At 36.5% G+C, this 10,451-nt stretch overlaps 1 protein-coding gene across 1 annotated transcript in view; it reads right to left on the bottom strand.

Annotated features, from left to right (window-relative positions):
- Window positions 1-10,330: 10,330 nt before the first annotated feature.
- Window positions 10,331-10,451, bottom strand: part of LOC149051776 (polycystin-1-like protein 2) — a 9,474-nt gene continuing 9,353 nt past the window's right edge. Inside the window, exon 7 of the mRNA XM_089187188.1 lies at window positions 10,331-10,451. This exon is cut by the window's right edge and continues 2,010 nt beyond it. The gene's annotated coding sequence lies outside the window, so the exon portion shown is untranslated.

The following is a 10,451-nucleotide window of genomic DNA, read 5'->3' as shown; positions in this document are numbered from 1 at the left end:
TTTCTCAGGGGGGGAGAAGGGTTCCACTATAAATAAAGTAGTTGTGCCAAGCACAAATACGTCATTTCAGTTCTCTTTGTACAGGTCAGAAGAAGGGTACATTCCTGAATTGGGACTGACATTTCAATTTCCTCTGTCAGCAAACTGTTGTCATCAGAAGTACAAGCCAAGACGTATTTACCAATTAAGCGCTCAAGTTTCCCCAAAAGTCACCCTTGTTACCAAGAGTAGATTTCACTTCTTTTCCGGGCCATCTTCAGCTGGACCATCCTGTTGCATGTGAAAACATAAAATGTTACGCTCATGATTAAATACTGACCTGAATAAATTTGATTACTCTTTTACAACCTGCTTCCTTTAATTGTGCTCCAGAAATACTAAATGATGTTGCATCGAAGAGAAACGAAGAGAGTTACTGAAGCATTCCATTTCAAAAGATAATTCATCATTGATGTTGCTTCAAAAACATCTCTTAAGATAAACTACGATTACCTTTTCATGCAAACAAGCCATGATGAAACATTATCAATGAATAAATCTAACCCAGTTTGAATGTAAAATCCAAAATCTAATTAACCTGCAGATGAGTAGGAAAAACCTCAGAAATATCACAAGTCAATCACCAATAAAATCAAATATTTCAACATTTTATTATCTTCACGTACAGATATAGTCATTTCAGTTTGTTTTCTTAGCTCATTCATGCTGAAAGCAATGGAGGAGGTATTGAGGTGAAGCAGATGTTGACGGAAATTTTCGACCGGGGACGGGCTCCAATAGCCCTTTGCTTTGATGTTGTGTGCTTTTTCTTGCCATACATTTTTAGTATCTATCAGTCAGTAAAATTTCAGATGCAACATTTTACAAGCTGAACATTTGAGAAGAAGTCTACTAGGATAATTTTACACAATGCAAGCAAACCCTTTACAACTGATTGAAGTTTATTTGATCAAAAATATGAAAGGCAGAGGAGGAAATTAGCTAGCACAATTGAAGTGTCCCTTCTGTATTCTGTGATCTTTTTTCATTTTAGATGATAAGGTTTAACTTTATAATTTTCCTAGTTTTACAGTCGAAATTTTGAAACCTCTAAGTTATTGACGAAGTTCGTGTCCGTAAAATTTCTAGATGCGAGCAAGATTGCAATACGTTCAGCCTTGCGTGACAAACCCTTGAGTGTGTTATAGCTACACTTATTTCATATTGCCGCCCTTGTTAAACGTTCGGCAAAGAACTGTTGACTTACCAGTATAAATGATTGAATTGTCCTCTTTCAAGTCCACAAGGAAGCTCAATTTTATCCCAGAACTTTCTTACAACTTAGGTGCGTTTGAATATGAAAAGAAAAACAGACGCCTGCTGCCACTTCATGGAATGTGTCTTTGTAGAAAATTTCGCCATGGGAAATAAATGACAATTTGAAACGAACGAGGTTATAAAAACAAGTCTGCCGTCGTTAGCCATGCAAGTTTGGCTTACTTTATTGATTTCACTGAGCGTATACGGTGCTTACTGCTAAAATTTGCTTGGAATTCTGTATTTAACAATGGGGTACCTAGTTAGAGAATGTCGTGACGTAAATGACGATTTTGCGATTTTTAAACAGTTTCAGCCTGGTTTTTCCGTGCAGAAATGAAAAGCCCCGAACTAATTTTTATATCCTCGAAAACAATACTATTTCCACTTATCACGAGCTTAATCTGAGCCGACTCTGAGGTATACCGCGTGGGAAAAATGTTCATTGGAAAATTGCTAGGAAATGCGATATTTGTATTTTGAATTATTGGTTATTTCCAAAAGCGTTCCGCGAGCTCCAAATTAAATGAAATGGTTCCGTTTTAAACTTAAACCATTCATCAATCCCTCAAACAAAAATTTGCCAAATTGATACGAGCTTGCTTTCTTTTGCGCTTTTCATGAGCAAAATCCATTTGCCTCTACTCGGGGCACTGATTTCCGCCAATTTACGGCTACCGACGCTCGCTTCAGCGAATTTTCTATGTTTTTTGTATTTTGATGTACAATTATAAAAGAAAATATGTAATCAGAGTATTGTTTGAATAAATCATTGTGGTAAAACAATAATGAATTATAAACTGAAGCTAATATCAAATGACGATTGATTAAACAAGTTTTGAATTTTTCTGGGACATAGTATTGGAAAAATTCATATAAGAATCAACTTACTTCCGGGCTCTCCTCCCTCAGCTCCTTTGTAGTTCGCTTCTTCTTTGTTGTTGCCAGTCTTTTTTTTTCGGAGCTCCTTGTCTTCTTACGTCGCTCTTCATTAGATGTTCGCCGTTTAACTTCAGTCTTTTCATGTCGTCTTTGGCGTTCCTCTTGCCGTGTAATTACCGAGAGTCAAGGAAGCTTTCAACCACAAACTAATCCGTATGACTTCAAATTCCAATGCCAATTTCCTTTGTTTGCGCTGCTTCAAACTTTACAAATCACTTTGTATCTGAGCTTCTCAGCTCCCTCGAGAGGAATCTCCAAGTAACGCACGCAACTGCGCATATGCATTACCTCTCCATTTGTCTTTTACTTACGTAACAGCTAGATGTGAGCCCGCAATGTAATTGCCGCGCACGCTTGAAGAAGCACCTTCTACGGTAGGTCACACGGTAGCACACCAAGCCAAATTTTCTCCGGTTAGTGGGTTACTTCTAACTTTCATAAGTAGGAACAACTAAGAACTAGGAACCCGAGTGTTTAATGCCGTCCGACAAAGGTACAGAGAACAGAAAACAACTAATTACAAGTGAATAATCGCTCGGGCCAAAAAACACTTTGTGTGCCGCCACGTGATACGAAAACCCAAAAGATCTTGTGGGAAAAATGGGAACTTATTCCCCATTCAAATGCAGGCGCACTGACCTCTAGGGGTTAGAGGTAAACCAAGCTAAATTACATGCAAGAAAAAAATGTAAAATAAGGCTGGAAAGGCTCGCTAAATGAGATGAATACATTACAAATGTTAAACCTTATTGAACAGCTACAACAAAAGACGCAATTAACGCCATAGCGGCTCACATGCTCACATACCGATAGGAAAATATTTACATTCTCGTTCACTGCCATTCACAGTTTAGTTCGGCCAAATGTAAATACATTTTCATCAAGGTTCAAAGTCCAATCAGAATGTACCCAATCATTGCACTACATAAACATTTGGCAATTTTTACACGCGCTTGAATTGTATTCCATCAATCAAATTTCATTTTGCCTCATTAAACTTCACCACATTATTTCCCTGTGTCATTTCCCTGTAAAAAATCTGCATTTTAATCACGTATTCGAACCGCATTACCCAACACCACTGAATAATTTCACACAGAACTAAATGCTACTGGTAGTAAATTTTCAACGCAATTCTCCCGGGTTTTGACTTACCAATAAAAGTGGCTTTTAGCTTCCCTGGCCTTAATCCCATCGCGTGTTAATTCAGGGGGCAAATGCCAGATAGACAACAACCAATCAAGGAGCCCTCTTTGAAATACTCTTGTTCAATGTATCTTCACTTATTCGAGATCGCAATACACCCTTTGTTAGGGTCTATTGGAGATACGACAGAGTTTCATTTTAGAAAATGGTAAAAACATGAGGAAAAATAGGATTTTCCTATCTTTTCCCGGCGGCACGGCAACGCTTGCTACAACCCTAGCTTCGTTGCCATTTTTTATAAAAGACATATTTCGTTTTGCCAGCTGAGCAGTATTTTTAAGCAAATCATTTTAAAGCAGATCAAGCCGATTAATAACTTATTAATCCTCTTCTTCTCTCTCTCAAGTCACTTTGGCTGCCGGCAAAAAGAATGGTTTTGAAGTGATATTTGGTGGCAAATACGCTTTTAAATGGGTTGACACGCGGCCTAAAAACCGTTTGTAATTAACCTAGACCTTCACTGGAAGTACTTGGCACTCTATGGGAAAAAAAATAAAGGACAAAAAATAGACAAAAATTGTGTACTGTTGTAACAATAGTGATAATTCTGATGGTGGAGACAAAGGAATAAATAAATAAATAATTGTTTACTGATCATAACAATATTAATAACGATATAGATGAAGAAGAAAAAGTATATTTTTATTCCATTAACATTGATAAAAAAACAATGGGCATCAAAACTTTCTACCTCACCAACGGAAAAATTAGAATTAGGCTAAGTTTTAAAAGTGGAAATTGGGGAAATCAGGGTAATAGCACCGTTAGTCTTTGACTTTTGTTTTATTTTTGCTTTCCAACTAACGTTTTTTAATCGCAAGCCGATGTAGTTCCAGGACGAAGTCGATCACTAATCATTTTGATAATTTAGTCAAACCCTTTCTTTTTTTCCGGTTAATTTTTATGGTACATAAATATTATATTGGAATTACACTTTCTCACCTGTTCCTGGCAATTCTGTCATCAAATGAAGGATGACTGTAGAAGAGAAAATGAGATTGTTATGTCGAAAATAACGTTTGAAACAACTAAAAAGTTTATTAGATTTCGAGGTAGACTAGTACTAATGCATTTTATTCGCTGCATACACTTCAAAATCTACCTATGAATTTTCTTATCTTCCCCTTGGAGCTTAGGGATGCGTTTCATCAGAAGGTGTTTACATGATTATAATTCAAGGACCACCTTCAATTTGTTATCTATCTCTTGCCTTTAATTTTGTTTAATTGAAACTTAAATCTAAAATGGAAATGAAAGGAAATTGCGGTAAAAAATGCACAAAACTTTAGACATTTTTTAATCGTTCCTCGAAGTAACCGGGATGGGCGCTTATTCCTTTGGGCAACGACTTCACATGCTTAGAGCAAAGCAAATACTTGTGCCTTATAGCTTTGTTTTTCCCAGAATCATCACCGAGAGGTCAAACGTATGGATTAGACATTTATTTGTAAGTTAAAAAAGTTCAAAATTGTCGCTTCTCGGAACAGATAACTACAATATAAATATTTACAACTTATTCGATGCCGACATTTTGCGCGATATTATTCCAAGTCAAGAGAGTGCCGTTGGGAAACCATTCAAGTGTTCTTTATAACCGTCAGAAAAGTTAAATGAGCTGAGAAATTTGTTGCTTAAAAAAGGGAATAAACAACAACAACAACAATAATATCCGTTTGGTAGGTGCAGCCTTCTGTTGTTCGCTCTCCGTCCGTATTTTTGCCCTGTTGTACAGTGGAATACTGTGAGCATGTTCCATTGCCCAGGTTCCATTGCCAAATAAATGGCTTAAATGACGTAGTAGCGGAGTGATAAAAAAGTATATCTTTCGACAAATGACCCTATTATTATTTCAAAAAAAAAAAGAATAAAAAGTGATTTGAGTGGAGATGAAAATTGTAAATGAAGACAGTAAACGTAAATTTTTTTTCTCTTTTTCTAACTGGGTTGGAATTCATTAATTTACCTTCTACTGGCTTTTAGCGTCCATTTAGAAAATAAAATTCAACAACTGAAACCGATAAAAAATTGAGCTGAACTGTTGCTGACGGCATTCATTATGATAAACACTTGTCCAAACTGGCCCTCTGTTTATCACAATTATTTTTTCGACTTAGCACTTTTATAAAATGAGCACGAATGCAACTCCCATTTCTTTTCGTGCAAGATTGTTTAAGTGAAACGTCTGAATTAGTTTTAGTCGACCAACTCAATTCGTTTTTTTCGCGAAAAAGATCATATATAGCGTCTGTTTATTTCTCGGTTAACTTATGGTCACAGCAGCTTCATGAGGTAGGCGACTATGTTATCGTGTTCCTGAATACTTATATAAAATTTCTGAAAGGCTTTGCACTAAACGTCCATTAAGACACAACAATCGTGAATTATAACTACCATTTCAATTTTAAAACCGCAAAACTGTTTCAAAATAAAAAATATCTAGATCTAACCAGACACTATTTACTTAACATTTCCATAACATAATCAGAAGATGTAGTAGAGCTTCGGTTGTACCTACTCAGAGCAGAGTGTAAAAACAGGACCGTAAACATTTTACCGGATTGAAGCCCAATTCTTCAATCTTATGATATAAAGAAGTTGCCCCCAGCAGATGCCAGTACGCTTATGCTATATAGTTCTTAACATGAAAACAACACCCACGCGACAGAGGATTCATACAAATATGAGAGCCGTGCCGCGTTTACATTGTACAGGTAGAAAAGGTTGGCCAGAATGAGTGTTTCGTTCTGTAATGAAAACCCCTATAAACTCACTCAGAAATGACTCATTTCGAATAAATTGTACGCTGGTTATTGTGTGGCAACCGGTATGAACTCGTTCTTGTACAAAACTCATTCGGATATCATGTAAAAGGCCCCTAAAAGTTTTTGTTCCCAGAGCATCACTTGTTGCTTGAAAAACGAACAAAAAAAAACACAGCAACAACAATTTCGGTTGGTTTTGTACAACCTTTTTGTTTTTCCGCTTTCCGTCCGTATTTTTGCGCTGTTGTACAATGCAATACTGTGGGAAATTTTGCATATTCCCTTGCCCAAATATGGCTTAAGTGGCGTAATAGTTGATTGATAAAAAGGTATATTTTGCGACAATGAATGAAACGACGAGGAACTGTGAAACTGAATCAATCTGTTCTTCATGATGTATATGTATAATTTCAAAACTATGCGCGGCGAGGTCTTTGAAAAACAAAACTATTGGCATCGATGACTGATGCCATATTTGTCATGGGATCGATGAAAAGCATGAATACTCTGCTATGTTTTATTTTCTCTTTTCCTAACTGGGGTGAAATTCATTAATCAACAGTCTGCAAGGTTTTGACGTCGGTTTAGAGAATAACATTCTACAACTGAAGCCGATAAAAATGTCGAGGAAGAAGGGAGTTAATTAAAAGGGAAATAAAAGATAGACCCGTCAAAAGCTGAACTGTCGCTGATGGCATCATTTCAAAACATCTTTGTCCAAACTTCTGTTTACCACAATTATTGTTTTCAATGAAGCGTGTTTATAAACTGAGCACGAATGCAACACCCATTTATTTTTGTGCAAGATTGTTCAAGCGAAACGTCTGAAAAAGTTTTAGTCGACAAACTTAATAGGTTTTTTTTTTGTGAAAGAGATCTTACGTGGTCTTTGTGTATTTCTCCGTTGACATCTTGTCACAACAACTTCAGAAGGTAAGCGACTATGCTATTATGTCCCTGAAACCCTTCATAATATTTTTGAAAGGTTTTGCACTAAAAAAACCGCAAAAAGTGTTTTACAGTGGTTAACTGTTTCCAAATCATTTTGCGACTTAACAAAACTTAAAACTACATTTGTAAACAAGTTAAAACATATCTCTTCCCTTTTTAATCTATTTGTATATTTTCATTACCTCTATTATTTTCAAGTATTATAAAACTTAAGAACCGACACGTTACCAGAGGTCAGTTTGAATGAGAGAGACCAATAGAAGCCACCGATAATATCATTTTCTTTCCGGTTGGATTTCGCTTGGGGTCACAGGATGTTCCAATACCGAAATATTTGTGTCTAACCAGTCACTATTTACTTAACAGTTCTATAGAATAACCACAACTTATAGAAGAACTTCAGTTGTACTTACACAGCACAGAGTGTAAAAACAGGGCTGTGAACATTTTACCGCATTAAAGCCCTTTTATCGCCCAATTCTTCAAACTTATGATATACAGAAGTTGCCCTCAGCAGATGCCAGTATGCGTATGTTATATATAGTTCTTGACTTAATAAGAACGCCAACGCGACAAATTGTGCGACGTATTAAAACTCTTTTGAAGTAGGTGATATGACACATGATAATACTTGATCGCTTCTCACTGACATAAGTCACCACTAGTTTTTTTTTCTTTATAGAAGGACCAATGAAGCTAAAGGCTTTTTCTACCAGGTGCAGAGCAATTTTTCATTTCAGCAGAACAGGATAGAGAAGCTTTATCGAGTACCCCATGTGTTCAACTGCACGGATGGAAGAAATTACCATCTATCCATTAAAGAAATGAAGCTGCTCGTTGTAATTGGTGACATTTATATCGTATGGCAATAACTTCACCGGCGGGACCGATCCTGTAAAACATGTATGGGGAATAAACAAGGGGAAGTAGGAATTCTCTGATTAGTCAATGTTATGGGAACAGGGATTAGTCAGATTAGAATTTGCCACAATGCTACCTGCATTATAACGACACGCAAGGAAATCCAGCATTTCTTTGAGTCTGCGAGAAGCACAAGAACATTGATATTTGATTATTTAGTAATTGGGAGAGTAAAACAGAAGATAATGTGCATGAAAGCTCAAGTGCTCGAAAAAAGCCTCGCAGAGGAAACAAATGCGTGAAAAATTTCCTTTTAAAGAGACAAAAAGTGTTCTTTATGGCTCAATGTTAGTAACCGGTCTGGAGAAGGGGGGGGAGGGGGGAGGGGGGAGGGGGGGATTGCAATAACTTATTCATTAATTCTGACTTCAAAACAACGCAGCATCGTTACAAAGAAAATAAGTTTTTGACCTTTTACCAGTCAACGTTTTGATGATTGTTCTAACTACTTATCTCACTACTCATCGGATCTAAATTGTTGGCAAACACGCTTTTTCTGATTAAGACCTTTTCAGTGCAGCTGAGCATCAGCTGTCTAGAGAATTAGCTGGTGAGAGTTCTAAGTTCTAAGTTCCAAAATAATCAAGGATTACCGCTAACCCGCCACACAAGCACGTTTATTTCTATCAATGTCAATAGATCTGAAGAGATTTTTTTTCCCTTTTGGCATCGATTAAAATTAGTCTAATACAATGTTAATCTGGTATTGTGTTCCTGTGATCCTTGTCAGTGCTGTTAAAAGCTGTTTCGCAGACTGTCAAAACATTGTGAATCATATAGAAATGAAAATAATATCTTGAAATACCCCAAACTACACCTCCTCCATTATTATCGTCTCTTACAGTGTCTATCTCATGGAAACTTTGACGGGACAGGCATAAGAGGGGGAGGGGAGTGGGGGAGTGGGTCGAGTGAGTCTACGCTTGAGATCAGCAATATGCCTAAATACTGTATACATAACTTTATGTCAGTTAGAATTTCCGGATAGCATGGTGGTGTTAGTTTATCCGTGGAAAGAAACTCTGTAAGTCAGAAATTAAGCAAGGATGACGAAGGACTAACGCTCGAAACTGCAGCTTTGAAATCCTTTACGGTATCAACTCAGTTGATGATACTAAATTATCTGTTTTCTAGCTTAATCTTTGAAAAAGTGTTTTAGTTCCCTTTACATATCGTTTTATTCTCTCTTAGCCTCATAGTTATTTATTTTTAATTCTTCTTCTGAGAATCACGAGACAATAATCTCCAGCCGTTATAACAGGTCATGCTGTCTCCTACTTGATTTAAAGAAGAAACAGGCAAAAAAAAAAAAAAAATGAAAATATGACCTCAGACTCAACTACCTAGAACACTTGAGAAAATATAAAACGATCGATTAATTATCCAGGAAATGTTTCTGTTTTCTATTGATGATTTCCTGCGGTTTTCCTCTCCAAGAGGATTGTACTTTTATAATGAGAATCACTGTGACTGTCTCGGGAATGATGTAATCAGAAAAAGATGTTATTAAATATGCCATGACACCTACTTAGTAGCCTTTTTTATAAAGCTTAACAAAAAGCAATATTTCAGTAAAAAGATGGCTGGTCAACCGAGTGGGTAAGATGCACATAATTCTCTGAAAAATATAATCCCCACGTAATGAATCTTTCATCAAGTAGTTGAAGGTTGTTTGGTCAAGATGGCCGATTGTGATCGGCCTCTTTCTTTTGTTTTGTCTCGTTGTTGTTGTCATCACTTTTGTTTAGGCTGTTATATGGAACGAGTAAAGGTACTTAATAACTAATGTAATTGCTTGCTCAAATTTGTCCGTAGTCGCTTCTTCACCAGACGATTCTGCACCTACAGGTCTCTAAATTTGCCACGCGCATGTTGGACAGCTGAATATCCAATGACAGCTGAATATCCAAAATTTTGGGTGGGAAGTAAGGTCAGTAACTTCACAGCCTTTAGTTAGTGTAGATGCATTGGTCGATGCTGCGCTCGTCTTTCATTATAAGATCCTCCCAGACTTGGACAAGCACAAAATGGAGGGGGAGGGGGGGGAGGGAGTGGATTGAGACAATGCGCTCGAGACCAGTAAAGTAAGTCCAATTCAATAAAAACACTAATTCAATTCGATAATCATTTTACAATAAATAAAAACTTATCGATTATATTTGCTATTTGTCGCTTAACAATAAAATGACCAGTAATATTCACAGCTAGAATTCTGAAAGTCTTAAATATAAGTATATATATATATATATATATATATATATATATATATATATATATATATATATATTTAAAGTCATCGTGAGCTCAAACATAATCATATAAATCGTTCCATCTTTTTGCGGCAGAATATAACGGGTGGATTACACAACAACA

Source organism: Pocillopora damicornis, chromosome 1 (genome assembly GCF_964200805.1).
Source record: "Pocillopora damicornis chromosome 1, jaPocDami1.2, whole genome shotgun sequence".
NCBI classification, from domain to species: Eukaryota; Metazoa; Cnidaria; class Anthozoa; order Scleractinia; family Pocilloporidae; genus Pocillopora; species Pocillopora damicornis.
The sequence above is the reverse complement of the archived record's forward strand: the minus strand, read 5'-3'. Positions and strand labels throughout refer to the sequence as shown.